The sequence below is a fragment of the Wasmannia auropunctata genome, unplaced genomic scaffold (genome assembly GCF_000956235.1).
Source record: "Wasmannia auropunctata unplaced genomic scaffold, wasmannia.A_1.0 LD335737.1, whole genome shotgun sequence".
NCBI lineage: Eukaryota > Metazoa > Arthropoda > Insecta > Hymenoptera > Formicidae > Wasmannia > Wasmannia auropunctata.
In genome coordinates, this window is record NW_012027153.1 from 1,020,957 (window position 1) to 1,038,399 (window position 17,443).

At 35.1% G+C, this 17,443-nt stretch overlaps 1 protein-coding gene across 1 annotated transcript in view; it reads left to right on the forward strand.

The window, feature by feature from the left end:
• Positions 1-419: 419 nt before the first annotated feature.
• The window catches only part of LOC105456202 (protein numb), a 62,161-nt gene continuing 45,137 nt past the window's right edge, over positions 420-17,443 (forward strand). The window contains exon 1 of the mRNA XM_011700074.1: positions 420-936. The gene's annotated coding sequence lies outside the window, so the exon portion shown is untranslated. The remainder of the gene's footprint in view (positions 937-17,443) is intronic.

The following is a 17,443-nucleotide window of genomic DNA, read 5'->3' on the forward strand; positions in this document are numbered from 1 at the left end:
CTTCTCTCTTCCCCTTCTTCTCCTTTTGCTGTTCTTTTAAATAAAGTGAACTTTCAATCTCAATTGCAACCGAACATTAAGAAATTCTCTCATAAAATAATTAACGTTTTATAAACTCAGGGTATTCTAGAAACCCAATTCGCTCCTGCTCTGCTCGCGTTCTCCTTTCATCGCAGTGCCCCCGAAACCCCATCCTCTTTCTCTCTCCCACGCACAACAGCGCAAGAGGGTGGTAGGGAGAGAACCCGCGTCCCGCACCCCCGCGCCGACGTGACGCTGTTGCTGATAAGAGGCGCCGCCGCGTTCGCGTGCGCGCCCGTCGTGAATGGGAAGCGCATGCGTATCCCGCTCCGGTCGCTCCCGATACGCGCGCAGGGTATCCGAGCATTTACGAAAACGGGGCTCCGGCTGGGGGGGTCTCGCCACGAAGAGCTCTCTCGTTTCCTTGCCGCCGTTTCCTCAGTGAAAATGCCGCCGCGATAGAGAGCCGCGCGTGCCGTGTGCTCTCCTCGAGCTCTGGTCGCGCCCCCCCGTCGTGACAAGAGTCGGCTGTCTTATCGGAAGAAGCTCACTCACGCGAGAGAGACCGAGACGCTGTCCCCGCTAATAATTATTACACGCTAATCAGTCGCACGCGTGTCACCCGCGATTCGATCTCTCTTTCTCCCGCTGTCTCTCATTTTTCCTCCTCCCCTCCCCGTTCCATTTTCCCCTCTTCCGTTCACACACCGCCTTCTCGTACTCCTTTTCGTTCCTCTCTCGGTCGGTCCTTATCACCGCCCTTCTTCCCCGCCTCGCCCCTCTTCCTCGTACCTTTTACACGCGCGGCACGCACCACGAGCGTTTGACAGTCCGCGAGTGTCACGGATCGGATCGTTTTTCGCGCCCGCGAACTGTGGACGCCGCTTCCGGAGAACGGCGCACAGGTGTAGTCAGGTGAGTTGCGAGACATGTAGCAACTCTTGAACGACAGAGCGAGACAGAGAGCGGGAGGGAGAGAGTAATAGGGAAAGAGGAGGACGACGAGAGAGGCACGATCCGCGGTCGCGCCGGACGCTCGGGAGGTATACCGAGACCGAGGAAACCGGTCGCGTTGATTCTCGGCGCTCTTGCGAAAATCGCAGCCGAGTTGCTGAATTGTTGGAGAACGCGCTGGCGCGCTGGCGCGTACCGGGGGTTCACGTCACGCGACCCATTTACCTGCGACGTACGTCGCGATCGTCGTCGTGGCCTCCCCGCGACGCCGCTGCCTTCCTCGCCGTTATCGATTCTGGTATGAACGCGCCCTCCGCAGACAGGTATCTCGCTGTCTCTCTTTTCCACCAGCGCGAATCTTGAATCTTGAATCGGCACGAGAGTATACGGCTCGTATAGAGGCACCGAATCAGCACGATCGATCATAATGTCTACGCGCGCGTACACGTGAGAGATTTATGCAACACGCTCCGGCCACGCGTGAGACTGCACTGCTCACCGAGATTATCCGGCTGAATTGTACTTCGAATAATATCGTGTGCCCTCTTCCGATCTCTTTGGTCCCCGCGTGTTTTTCTTTGGTAAGAAAAAAAATCACTGCTAACGGGGAACAGTTTTATAATTACGATTGTGATTTCGTCAGGAAATTAAGGCGGTAATCTCTCTTCCGAAGTGCTATCTAAAATGACGTGATATTCTTTGTGATTCGTTAACCGCAAGCTAATACCGCAAGCTTTGATAATGCTCTAATGGAACTTCAGCTTCAGTGTTTCACTTTCTACATTATTCTTCACAATTTTCTTTTCTTCTGAATTTCAGGCGTAAATATTTATTTTACCGCGTTTTTTTTTTACGTATAAATCACGTCGAACAACATCGTCTGAGAGTTAAGTAGAATATGCTTTGCATGCCCGCGTTCTTAATATTTAATTATCTCCGATTATTGATCGCATCGCTCGATTGAGTACTGAGAACGTTATACCTTTGCTCACGTAATCCTTTTATAAATTCAAGAATTTTCGATTTTCCTCCACTCGTTGTACGAAGTTTAATTAATGATAAGCTTAATAGTTGGTATTAAAGATACCATTTGATAATTTTTTGATACGCATGGTTGTTTGGTGGAAATGCGAATTTTCTATTAACGAACGCTCGCGCTCTTTGCATTTTCATTTATTTAACAGCGAAACTGTTTTGAAAAATATTGCCTTTTATTACACTTTTATTACTGCGAGGTAGTCTCGGTCGTCGCGTTAATTATCGTTTCCGTTAACTAGTTTCACGATAGTGCATTCTCTCTTTCTCTGTTTCTTTTTCTCGCTCTCTCTCTCTCTCTCTCTCTCTCTCTCTTTCTCTCTTTCTCAGCGTTGTAAAAAGATAACTGTGTTTCTTGAGCATAAGCGGATGCCCAAACGAACGTGCTAAGATCGCTTAAGACCGGATATTACGTGTCTGCCCTTGCAATGATTTTGGACGCTGGGCCAGGCATTTCTTTGTCACGCAAGTCTTTGCTGTTCGTCACGCTGATGCCGTGCGCGCGATATGTGCATACTGAATATCTTCATTAATTATTTTGAACAATGTGTCTCGATTAATTCGGGGAACCGACAATATTCCCATGTGCAGTTCCTAAAAAGATATATCTACGAGTCGTGAGCAAGAGATTTGAAAGTGATGGTTCACATAAGGCAGTTATATGTATCTCAATAAAAAAAACGGCAAAAAAAGTTACAACACAGTTTAACGTTAGTTTATCGTACTTCTTAGAAATATGTACCGTAATATTGCAAAACACTGAGGTGCCGCATCGATAAACTGGTTCAACTAATTCAGGGATGGCTCGTTACTTCTTTTATAAACGATGATTCTATATATGTGGAGCGCGAAACGGAGCTAACTAAAATTAGCGCTAACAGACGATTTATCCCGATAGAGGAATCGGGAGTAATTCCAATAACTGAATGATAAAAACTAGATATGCTCGTTTCTATCGTATTTCTGCATTTAGTTTTACGGACCAGACATTCAATTATATAATAAATTAAAATCTAATAATATACTGCAAATATATATATTACATATTTTACTGTATTAAAAATATCTCATTGGCTCAGTTAACAGAAGTGAAACGGATATGAATCGGCAAAGACGATTCACTGTGTGTGATCATTATGTCATTAACAATAAGTATTGGTACACTATCCCAGTCATGAAAAATTGCTAACTATAATACATATTCTCTCTCTCTCATGCGTCATTGTGAAGCATATACAAACAAAGGCATATAGTTTTGTGCAGAGCTCATAGACCGAGGTCATCCTTAATGCCGCACTCTCCGCATAGTTCGTAATTAACCTTTCCAACCTGATCGCCTGATCTCGGCGAAACGAGATTCGGAAGGAAATTGTCGAATGATCGTATCTCTCGCGCGTGCGACGGCTCTTACAAAGTAGATCCAATCTTGTCTTTTGTTTTTTTTTTACTCTGATATCTGGCCCTGTTGCGGAATATTCCAAATCTTCATAGTGACGTGATTTCTTCAACGGATCTCGTCCCAGTCACCCTTCTTCGTAATTTTCCTCGTCCGTATTTAACCGCTGGGTTTTTACTCAGTCGCAAAACTTTTCGCGATCTGGTCGACCTTGATCTCGCTAGTGGCTCTCGGCGTGTCGCCTGGTATGCTTTTAATTCCTGTTTGAAAGCGCATCTTCCTCCTTCCCCCGACGACGCCAACGTCTCTAAGCCGTCTGCGTTTCTCAGATCAGAAAATATTTCAGACCTACTCTTGCTTTCATTTCTGCATTCTCTTTTCCAAATTGATATTTAAATTTTATATATATATGTATATATATATATATGTATATTTTTAAATCTTAAATACACGATATACATAATAGATATACATATATTTATTAATTATCGCTGTTACATATTTTAGTATATCATTTAAAACTAACGATGCTACGATTGCTTTTCCATGTACATTCCACAATTGCTCTTAAGAAACGTTGCCCGAGAGACCGATCGAAATGAACCTCTCGCTCCCCGACGATGCAGGCGTGTCCTTGTCCTTCTTTCGGGGACAGTAAAGGACCCCGGCCTTCATGCCGGCGAATTTGATTTCGCGACGTAGATTATTTCGTCGTGACGTCACGCGCTGCCCGCATGTATACATCACTGCGACGGGGATCGTTTTGGCTCTCTTGTAGACTATCGATCGCAGGTAGAACTGCCGCGCCGCCGGTGCGACGAGGAACGTGCAGTTCGTGAGCGGCGAAGTCAACAAATGCGTGGTTGCACATGGAAAGCGGGAACACGGAGGGAAAAATGTGGATACGTACCTGGCGGGACCAGGCCATCAGGTCGCACGCCATTGCGGTATTTTCCTGGACATCGGCTTTTTCGAAGCACTTTAGCAATTTTAGCCATTAGCCCTTTCCACGTAATGAATAACAGAGTACTACTCTGAAACATTCATATAATATTCATATAATTGACTTAACAAGATAAATCAGTTTGAAACAGAAGAGAATAAAGATTTTATTGTATTATTGTGCCTTTGCATGACGATTAATATGCATGTAAAAGGAGCAAGTTATTAAGTAATACTTTACGTTAGAAGTTATATATACATGAAGAGCTAATTTGAGTTTTATAATATCCTAAAAATTAAAATAGAAAATAATTATGTACTACATGTAATTATGTAAATATTTGTGAAAAACCTTTTAATATAATTTATCATATTCAATTATCAGTCATATTTAAATATTTTTAGATGTTCACTTTACATAGATAGATATAAAATAGTTTTGGGTCATAAAAATATATCAGTGACATATAACGAATAAATCAGATTGGATCTAGCAAATGAACAACAAGTTCTTTTCCGAGGCAATTTAGGATACTTTAAAGTGTGATTATTGGGTTTTTCTGACGTTATTTCCGTGACTTGCAACATTGCAGATAATAGCACCGTGTAGAGTACTAGTAACATTGATTCAACGATTACATACTATTTTTGCACCTCCTCTCTCTCTCTCTCTCTCTCTCTCTCTCTCTTTTCTGGGGCAACTACATCAGCGATAATCGTGTTAAAATAATGCATTTTTAGTTATATTGTAAATCCAATTTTTAGTCAGTACAAAACATTTATAGCAGCTGTACAAATCGCGAATGAGTGAAGATCTTTTTAATAAGTATGTGCTCTGAATTAGCATTGCATGTAGAATATTTGAGAACATTCTATTTTTGCAAGATATACTTCAGAAAGCATTATCTTATACATACAAAGAATAGATCATGTAGAAATTGGATATAAATTGTTTAAATGGCTTTCGATCGCTACTCGCGATGTTGAAGCTATTGTCTCATAATGAGATCTGCACTTATTGCGTAACTATACGACCTACCACACTTTCATTCGATTTAATGCGCTTGTTACGTGCGTCTACCGGGAAATGATGTATTTGCATGCACCTCGAGATAGAGAGTCCGTGTGCCTTCGTCTGAAACGAAGTCTCGCTGTCATTAAGCAAGATGTCCTCCCACACGCTACGCGGAAAGGTGTGCATGTAATAATTCTCGAGCGTTCAGCCGGCGAGGGAAAGGCATTGGTGGCAGTGTCTTGCGAAAGAAAGGTTCTTCGAACCTGACCGAAGATGGTAGCAAGGAAGGGCGTTATCATGCCGCCACATTTGCAAGTTAACAGGCGCATTATTCGCAATGTTGCTTCGCTCAAGGCTGACGTTTTATCGCGTTAGCGTTCGCAAGCGTTTCGTCTGATTAAGTTTTTTAAACTTTCTCAGTGGTAATTATAACATCTAACAGCGCAAACAATATATTTTTTTAAATAAGAAGTTTTAAAACTTGCGCGAAATAATTTTAAAAGTGTGTAGTTTTTCAACTTGGAAAAATTATATATATCTAATAATATTATAACAATATACTATAGTACCAAACATATTAAAATATTATTAATTTGACAAAAAAAAAGTGTTTTTATATAATTAATTTATTATTTTTATAAAAATTAATGTAATACTTATAATTTAATGCTACAATTTTCACGCGAATTTAATATTTGTAAGAATTTTATTTATAACATTAAAATTAATTCATAAAATTTTATTATATTTATTTTTATATCCAAAAGTATTTATAGTCATATTTTATTGAATTGTAGTTTGCGCAATGAATTGCCAAAGTCCAAGATTTTTCTATAGCGATATTGATTATTTCGCGCTTATGCATACGAATTAATATCGCGTCGGCGTTTTCAATGCAGTTGAAGGCACGTTCCGGCACGTGGCGATCAGCACAATTATGTTCCATAACGAAGCAAACGTTCGTTACCCCATGAACAATTGGTTCGTTGTCCTAGGCGAGAGCCGAAGAGCGTGAAGCGCGCCCTTCAAGGGCGCAGCGGTGCACGCCGTTCTTTCAAAGAAGCGGAGTTGTTAGTCCCAATATAGCTTTCATTGTGGAATTAAAATGCAGGATTAAATCGCCGAGATTGCTGTTGCATTTTTATTTTAACAATCTATAAACTACAAGGAGAGTTTTTCTACAAGACTGTGACAGATTTCTATCAATTCTATGACAGTTTTTTTTATATTTGTATTGATAACTTTTTTGGAAGGATATTAAGGATGCAAAAAAATAACAATATTCTTAACTTATAAATGTTTTTTTTAGATGACTTATTTGTAGTAGTCCTTTTGTTCTACGTTAATGTAGGATTGTAAGAAATGTCACTTTACACGTAATTTGATCAACTTGGAATAAGAATAAAGTAAAATACTCTAATTATGTGGGTCAAATCTTAAACGTTGTATACGATAAGATAATTAAGGTGATTTATGATAATAAAATTTATATAGACTTATTTTGAGCATGAAAAGTACCTTAATTATATTTTTACTTTCTAGGATTAGTGTTTATCAGTTTCGGATTATCTAATCTCGATAGGCGCCTCGATTAGCTTTATCAGCGATAGAGCACGTACAAAATAAAAAAATGTCTCTGCACCATGAAAGGAAATCTTTGAATGAAACAGAGCATGATGGCAACACTTTGCAATGTTCCGTATAAAATCACTGTACGCTTGGCTGGAGCCCTTCCTTGGCATCTTAAGTTTACATTTACTCAGACACTCCCTTTTCCCTATAATCGAAGCCTGCAGATATTGTTGACCGACGACCAATGAGCTTTGTATTCGATGTAATTACCATTGATTTCAACCGCTGCCCTCAGCGTTATCACGTATTTTCTGTTGGCTCATGCTAATAGCTCATGCCAATATATTTATTAAGCAATTACGATAATTAAGCGTTGCGACTAAGAGATGTAACTTGTAATGAGTCATCATTTGGCGTTTCTATAAATAGTTGTCTGAAAGCTTAAAATAGTAAGTAGATAGTTGTCTCATAACGGGACTCGTTTAATAATGTCCGTATATACATATGTGTGCGATATATTTTGAAAAAAATATCTTCATATTTTTAATATGATTCATATTAACGGAGAAAAATATCTATATTTCGTGATTGAATTTGATTTTTTTTAAACGTGAAACATCTTATCGTGTATATCTTATTCATTTACTCCGTTATCATTTCGTTATCTTAGCGAACAAGTCACGTTCACGCTGCTTCAACACGCTGCTTCAAGAAGACGTAAGATCACTATATATATATATGTATATATATCGTCTTTGCAAAGAAGACTGATAAAATACTTGACTTCAACTACATAAATTTTGTTTTTTGAAAGGCAATTGACATTTTTATACAATTTTTATAGTATTTTTATATAACATTCACTTGTTAATTTTTTATGATATTATATTCTTATGACACCAATTTTTTAATGTTATATTACTTATTTTAATGTTAGATTATTTTAATCTTATGCTTTTCTATCTTCATATCCAAAAGCATAATAACTGAACTTTTGCAGATGTGACAAAATTCTTATAAAACTTAAAAAATATACTATTAAAAAAACGTGAAAAGTTTTTGTTGTTGGTCTAGCTAAATTAACTCATTGGCTACAATTGAGCTGGACACGGGGAGTATTGCTGTGTACACAATTCGGCCGCGGAACGTGACTGGAAAATGCAAACATTCTTTCGATGAAACAAATACAGATCAAAACAATTGGAACATTCCTGCCTGATAATGACGAGGTAGCGAGGTACAGAAAAGAGTGACTACAGTGGCGCTTCGACACAAAAGATCCTTTAGAGGAAAATCATTGTAGTGGCGCGTGTAGCCAGACGATTAAACGTGACAAATATTTCGCATTTTTTTTCTTTCTTCCACGTTTTAAAGTAATTATTGGCAATAATTACCTTATCGCATTATTTGATCAGCAGAAAGAAGCTATCTAGCGAGTGGTCTGTTTGTTGTCAGTAAAGTTAATAAGTCCCTTTGAAGCCAGTCGTTTATTTATGTACATATCCGATATGTCTTGACATGTCAAATAAAAAAAACAGGATAAAATATTTTTGCGTCGGTCGCTGAAGCGATGCGTCGCGCGACAATATAGAGACACCCTTCTCGCTGTACGTATTCATGTGATAATTTCAAAGCCACGTTAGTCCGCGACGCGATGCAGTGTCTCCGTTTACACGTGACATTTATTTTGCCGTCACGCCTCTCCTATAGCGTTACCGCGTCAAAAGACACAGGTACTCGCGGCGCGCTGCAATGCGGGATCAGCGTTTCGGTAATATACGTCGGTTCTCGAAACTCGATAATCCTTCATAGTTTATATACACACGTAACGTACGAGGCATCGGGAACGATAAAGATCTAAATCGGATTTAACAAAACTTAACAAAACCGCGCGACGATTATTGTTTCGCGCGTGGACAAGAGTGCTTTCCGCGGCTACTTTTGTAACTGCAGCTCTCCAAATAGCAAAATGATTGTTCGACATATGGCGTCGCGGTGCGCAGTTAGTATGAAAATGTTACGTGTGCTTCCGACGGCGAAACACTACGTGTCGGGCGCGCATTGCGAGCCGAACAATGCTTGTCGCAATTTTTGACTGGCTTCGTTATCGTTTTCACCGGTGGAGAATACGGCGCACCGCACCCTTTTGTCACCTGAGCGTTTCGCGAAAAATATATAACACGGGCTTCCCTCTACCGTAATACTTACCTGCCGTTACGTTTATACGTTCGTTTATGTGTTTACATAACGAAAGGCATTCTCGCATTGCCGCCTATAATCGTAAGAGCGTGACGGTAACCGCGCAGCTCTACGTGGGGGGTGACCGCGTAGCCTCTCTCTCCCTTTCCTCTTCCTGAACGGCCGCGAGCATAGGTTCTCGTATAGGTTCATCAAATCGTCGATAAATCAATATCACGTATACGGAGCACGTGATTCGAAAATCGCTGACATTTTTACGCTAATAGTGACCGTTTTCTTCTGCAACTGCACGATCGCGCGGAATGCTTGGTTATAATGACGTTGTATACCTTCCACGTGGCTGAATTATCACAGTTAAGTTCTAACGTCGACACGGCCTCGAGCTATACATTCTATAAATCGAAATGTGTGTTGAACCAGTTTCATTATATTTGTCATCATACCCCGCAATACAAACGCACAATACAGTTTTAAATATAATTAAAGCATAACATTTGCGAGAGAATACTATTGTAAGTAAAATAAAACTAAAAAAAAAACTTGAAATAAAAAAAATAATTTATTTAAATTCGTTAATAAAACTAAAAAAACATTTATAATTATTAAATTCTGTGGGAAATACTACATCTTTAAATAAATAATTATTAAATATATTAAAATACAAATCGGAGAGTTCTTGCGATATAAAACGTATACAATGTTTCAATATTTTGAGTGCACTGAAATATTATTTCATTTAGTTCTGATCAAACAGACACGATGCGGCAACGCGAATGAAGCTTTAGGCTTTAATCCATAATATCGATTTGATAATACGGTGAGAAGTGGGAATTAGTATACCACTGCAGATTTATACAGAAGCGCATGTGTACATTGTAGCAGATAATTTAACGCATGCTGTACTTCATAGTTCGCACACACGCACATACGCAAAAAGTGTTTTCATCTGTGAATTCTTGGCACGCGCTTTATAGCGTGAGAAAAAGTAAAATATGCGTCGTTTTTACGACAATATTACGATATCATTTGACGAATGGCGCAAACGTGTGTTCCGTAAAGCATTGACCTTGTTGGTTTGCGATCTGGTATTACGCAAATTCACCGTCTCCGAGTATTGCACAGTAGAGGCACGCGCGCGGAGCGAAACTGAATAATGAAGACACCTCGCCACCTTCGAAAGTCTCGAATGTGTATCTCTAAGCAGACATATTGTCGCGGGTCTCAAGGCCGTGCGCGCACGCGAATTTGCTGAAATTGTATATTTCCCAGCGGGAAAATTTACGCTTCGTTACTTCCGTTGAGTATTAGTCGTGGATTAATCGCAAGGTTAATCCCGTTTCTCTTCTTACATAATATCGCGACCGTCTGTGAATTATATATTTGACACAAATTAATTCGACGATCGTAATTCATGTTAGATGACCTCATTTCCATGTGTTTTTTGAAACTGACATTCTCACTGCTGATGCTTATAAGCGTTTAATATGATTCGAGAAGAGAAGCTTTTTTAGTCTCGGATGTAAAGACACATTACTTCCTCTATATTATTATTGTTAGATATGTTAATCTATTAAAATTTTCAAGAATTTTATTTTTTATTTTTTATTCTTTCTTATAGATTCCTTATAGATTATACTTTTATTTAAATTATTTAAACATAGGCGTGTCTACATTTATACACACAACGAAAAATACTTTGCTTATTATAATAAACGAGTGATATTGTGTGTGCAGCATATTATGCAAATAATTTTCTTCCCGCGTGGAATTGAAACTCGAAAACTTTCTTTTCAAATCTTTTTCTTGCTATTTCACCACGAACTTTTCTTTTCACGAATATCGAGAAAATTCAATAGACGTTCACGAGCTGGTTGAAACGTTACTTCTGCTGTCGCAGCAACGTATGGAAACTCGAGAAGCTTTCTTGAGAGAAAACTCGATCCTAACGTTTATCGTCTTGGGCCATCAAAAAGCCATTTTTAAGCAGTTATACTTCATACTGACTTTACAAGTTTTCGAATGTATTTCCTATTCGATGTAATAGATATTGTTACATATTTTACTTTATTAATTAATGCGCTGTAAAATTGACATTTTTGCATAATTGCGTTATTGCAAAAAAAACATTCTAAAGAATTTCGGCTTAAAGTAATTATAATAGTGTCTATAATCTAATAATTACAAGCGTCTCATCGGCAATGGCCGATTTAAAAATTGATACCGTTTTTATTAAAATAAAAAAAATTTATTTAACATATAGAAGCGAAATAAAGCAAAATCTTTTCATTCTCGCTATACTTGGGATGTAAATAAATTCTTCAATCGGTATAGGCAAAGAGCTGGTGGCTCCATAAATATTTACAACAGATCGAGTACGTTACGTTTTCGTCGCTTCGTTGTTTCCTCCTGCATCACAGCTTTCAACGATCTCTAAGCTTATTTATTTATCTCGTGCAATTAAAACAGCCAAAATGATCTGGCAAGGAACGCGAACTGGCAAAGATATATTTCTCGGAGAATTCGTTGCCTGTTAAACTATGTGATGTGAACTTTGTGTAAATCGTTTATCGCATTATAAGAATTACCCGAAAATACTGGGAAATGCAGCAAGAAGATAATCTCTTTAAGTTTCGAGAATTTGCAAACAGAAACATTTTACGTTACTAAGTTTTACTTTGTAATTAATGCGCTATAAAATCGATATTTTTGCATAATTGCTCTTTATAACGTGAATTTGAATGTTTAATAGTTTTAATGAAGTTTACATGAAAACTACATAAAGAATTTTTCAGATTTGATTACATAATATCTATTTTACATAAATTAAACAATATAGAGGTTTATAATTATTTTGGTTCATTTATCTTTTTGATTAATTTAAACACAATTGTCGTTAATTATTAGATCTAAATTTAGAAATTTATTACATTTTTTCCTTATATATATTTATTGTGATATAAAATGTTTTAGGAAGACATTAGATGTAAATAGAACCAAAATAGAACGCATGTATCGCTCTTCTCATTGCGTAATTTTTAACGTAATTGCTCCGAATATTGTCTTAGTTATTTATAATCACTTAAATTGCTTAAAATTATCTATACGAAAACCAATAAGCATGTCCTTTTCGCGAAAACTTCTTAGTTATTTTATAATATGTCAATTCAATCGCGTTGCTATTTTTTGTTTATCCCAATGCTACGAGAATACATCGTTTGGCGACCGCTAGAGGACACCAATTGATAAACAGTTTCTCGTATGCAAAAAACGGTCACGAATGCAATTAAAAGCGATCCCGGGGGACACCGATCTATAACTTACTTGGCGCGGAGGATACCGTGATCACGAAGGCGGTTCCTCCTGGGCGAGGCCTTGCCATTGCACTACGGCAAGGCTGACCCTTGCGAATACTCCTAACGTGGGTATATCGAGCGCACAATTTTTGGTAGTCGGGATCTGCGTACGCGCTGTCCCGGATACACAAAACCAAAAAATAAAAAAGGAACATCTCTTTCAATTTCTGATTATAATGCAACACATGCATTGCTCATGTAAAAATTTTGACATAATTTTTCTCGACATTCTAACCAAAATTGAAAAAACGTCATTTAGTTCACATTTTTTCTCGATTAATTAGAGAAAGATCCTGAGATGAGAAATTTATCAAATAACTGTTTTTGGGAAACTGGAAACTATTATTCAATCATTAATTCTGTAATAGAGGTTATTATGTATATAAAATAAGAATTCTGTTGTAACGATACGATATTATACCCGTTATTGAAAGAAAGAAATAAAAAATAAAAATTAATTGTTAAATATAACTTTATAGTCTATTTTACTTTGTATTAAATTAAATTTATTTTGCTAATTTACATTAAATTATATGTGAATAAATCCTGAAATATTTCGTTAAGTGTTTCTGAAATTTAGCTTCTGTTCAAAGTTGAGTTGAAGTCATTACACAGTTACATATGTCATAAAATAGACATAAACGCAAGTATATCTCTGGAGAATCAAGATGAATGAAACCAAAGGGAATTCAGAACTAGAGTTGTTAGAAACATTAGTTGTGTGTAGCTACTGTACGTATTTAAATAGAAATGTACAATAAACTTATTAATTGCTTGAATATCTTTTTGTTTACAAATATATAATGTATATATAGTTTCTGCAATATATAAAATGGGAAAAATGTATATATATATATATATATATATATATATATAATTTCCAATTTTTTATAATTTAAACTGCCAATCGATATCCTGACATTTAAGCAGTGACATTTAATCTTCTATATGTGTCTCTTGGTATCTCTAAATTGTTGATGATTTTCATTCAAACATTTATTTTGTCTGATTTATCAGTTTATTATCACATCGTAAATTTTAGTAGGTCATTAAAAAATAATTCTTTAGATTTTTAAATTAGATGCATACATAAATAATACGTGACGGTGAAATTACACACTCTCTGTTGATGACAATCCGATGACACATTTTACGTCGACGGTTACTAGCGAGATTTATGACAAAATTCCTGGCAGATAAGATCGGTATAACAATGAGATGAGCAGAAAGCGTGAATGCATTACGGGGAACTATTTGAATTGTATCGAAATGACCTGTGGTTAGTTTTTTTCTTTCGAGATTGGAATATGCGTGTTGAATATTGGTTTGCTTTCTGGTTTTCCCATATGCCGCGTATCACAAAATTTTCGTGCCTGCTGAAATTGAAATGTCGGCGGTGGGTGTTTGCTTGTTTGTTTCATTTTACAATTTACCAGTGATATATTTTACCTCTAGCTTTCTCGTATTATTCGTGTTTATTTATTAAAAGCTGCAGTATTACGTGAAGATAGTATTATTTATCAACACAATCCCGTGTTCAAGTGTATTAAATAAGATATGTGCTGCCAACGGAAGCAGTATGAATGGGGCTATTCCACAAATAAGAGACGTACTAACTCTGCCACGTGCACAGCTTTATTTGCTCTCTTTCAATTTTCCAATGTATTAATCTTGATTTAGTAATGTTCACATTAACAGACTCGATCGCTCGTTGACTTGAATATTTTTTACTATTTGATCAAGTTTACAAAATCAATAGTAAAGATGTTATATTAGCAACTGTTTAAATAAATACCACACAATGGAAATTACCTATTTATTTGTAATAAAATTTTGTGCAAAAAGTTGTCACATAAATATTTTTATTTGATTTAATAAGACGAAACGAACAAGTTAATTACAAAAATTAATAAAATTTGCACTTTTACGTGGACGTAAGAAGCATTAATAAATATAAAAGATTCCAATTATAATTTGAAAATAATCTTGAAGCATAGTTATATTAGTTTTCATTGTGTACATTTATTTTCTTTCCGCGGACAAATCCGTTGTAACACGGCACGTATTGATTTTCGGCGCGGGTGGATGCTGTGAGATCGTCGAGGAGAGGAATGTAGGGAAACTTCTACTATCCGTAATACTTCTTTTCCTTACCGTTTTCCCGTCTTGCCACTAACCTTTGATCATAATGCAAGACATGCTTTTCTGCCTGGCCGTTGATGAAATTTGTCAGGAGAATATACGCGTTGTTGAGCCTATATTTTCGATGGAGAAGCATTCTCTTCTCTGAAAAGCATACATTAATAACTTTTTGAAATTTTGATTGCTTTACTTTTAAAAACTGCGTTATGTATTGATGCATAATTTTTTTAAATTGAAAAGTGTTTTAGATGATGTATAAATTCTTATATATTTTTTATCTTATTTAATATATGTATATTGATTAATAATCTGGAAGCAATATTTGTTTCTTAAGAATCTAGAATTTTGTAGGGGGATTTATGTTAAAAACTTATTAATAATTATAAAAGAAATTTAGTGCAAGAGAATTTAAAATTAATCAATTTTGAATAATATTTTTATTAATTTATGGGCCAAATTGATTACAATTGCCAAATTGATGAATTCAATCATAATGTTAATTATCTAATAGTAAAATATCAGAATATTGACTCTCAAAAATATAAAACATTAAAAAGACATACAAGAAATAATAAATATTATTTTGAAATATTTCGATTGACATTTTTAATTATGTATCTACATATTTTTATATAGTACATGGAAATGAATGCTTTTTTAAATATTGTGAATAGTTATACAATAGCTAATGATCTTTATATTAAACAAAATTATATATTTACACTTATTAAACCAAAATTTCTTTTATTTATCGTTTTTTAAGTCACTAAAATAATATAATTTACAAAATAAAGGATTAAAATTTTTCACTATATTTGTTTATTTTGTTATTTTTATGTTAATATATAAATTATTACTACTATATAACTAACAAGAATTAATAGACCATTTGCATGAATCAAATCAAATGGGTTGACTCGCGTTTTATCAACTCTACACCGACTTTATAACCATATCTCGCGGTTTGCATGGATTTGCGGTTTCATCCTCGTTCATGACAGTTCTTGGTAATGCCATAAAACTGTCGTGCAGACACAAAATGTATATGCTTTGTTTTAACATTTATAGAGATGCATTTGCTATTGTGAAAAGAATTAAAATTAAAATTTATTTAAAAATAGATTGATCTAAAAAAATATTTAGAAAATAATCTAGAAAAATGTAAATCTAGAATCTTAAATCTAGAAAAAAGTAACATATTTTTTAAGTTTTTTTTATTCTCCATTACAAATAAAAGATTATCAATTAAAAACAATGATAAAAGATTTTTATTTTTATTTATTTTTTACACACACACACACACACACTTGATTTATCATTCATAAAAAGTAGATAAGTATTACAATGCATTTAGTTGAATTATTAAAAACATAAATTAGCATTATTTAAAGAGGGTAATTATATTCAATTTTTGTTAAAAAGAAAAATGCATAATCTTAAAAGATTCTCGAGTACAAGCGTGTACGAGACGGTATTTTCTCATTATAACGAACCATCTTCTTTTCGAGGATTACCAACCGTACTTAAGAAAACGAGTAGCAGCCTGAAATGAATTAGATGAAAGCTTATATATGCTAAATTAAAAAGAAGACACTTCTATTTACCTTAATTATTAAGTTTTTATTTAAGCTTTTCTTTTAAATATGAATGTTTTTGAAGCATGTCTTTAATAAAAATCGAGTTGTAAATTATTATTATTAATACAGATATCAACCAGTTTTTAGCTAACATAAGTATTTCTTGTTCTAAATTAATAAAATTTTATTTAGTCGAAATATGCAGTTAAAAGAAAGATATTTTTATTTCTCAAAATATTATGCTGTCTAAATAAAGAAAAAACATGAAAGTTCTTTATTATTGAAAGCAATGATAAAAAAATATCATTTTATATAATAATTTTGCAATATTTATTTGTACACAGAGGCGTGATAAGCAGATGGTATATGCGCTGTATTATAGGCAACCATTCATTCCTATGATGTAGATAGGTTTGATTGTACTAAGGCGTTGTGTGCAGTGACGAAGATATGACGCGAACAGGAGGTTGACGACCTTTATTAGTGCTTTGTTGCCAGTTCTTGCTAAAGTTATTAACAAAGTGTGTTGTCCGCGCTTGTTTTATAAGTATTTTGAAATGTTTATTCATGTAATTAAAAAGTTACTGTGAAAATGTCTTAAACATCAAATTTAAAAGTAATATTTTATTGCAGAAATAACTATATTTATTTTTATTATATTATGCGCTTTATCTTTATATAACTCTAAATATATGTCAAAAATAGGGGAAATTAAAATTTTAGCCACAATAAAATTATTATTGATATTGTATGTAAATATGTACAAAACTGATTTTTGCTATTAAAAATAATTTTTTAATTTATCTTCTATTTAATTAGGATACCAGAAAAAACTTTGTTAAATAAATTTTTTTAAAGAAATACGTTAATTGTTTGATGCAAAATATAATTAACAAAATTATTTTAATAGATTTCTTTTTGTTACTATAGATAGATAATAGCTGATCACTGGATGGCCTTTTATAAAATGTACGCGCTATTAAAAGACCTGGCCTGTATAAAAGAGTTAATTATTCAAGTTTGAGGAAAGAACGAAGACTAGTATACCATTATTAAGTACAAATTAGTCGTAATCATACACAAGTAAATGACAAAGTTTCTATAAACCATTTTTTTAACGTAAATGGTAAGATGATTTCTTGTATATTGCCGCACTAGAAATAATGAATCGAATCGGTCGATTCAGTCATTTTTGGCTGGAAAAAGTATGAGAGATTAATTATTTTTCACAAAAAAT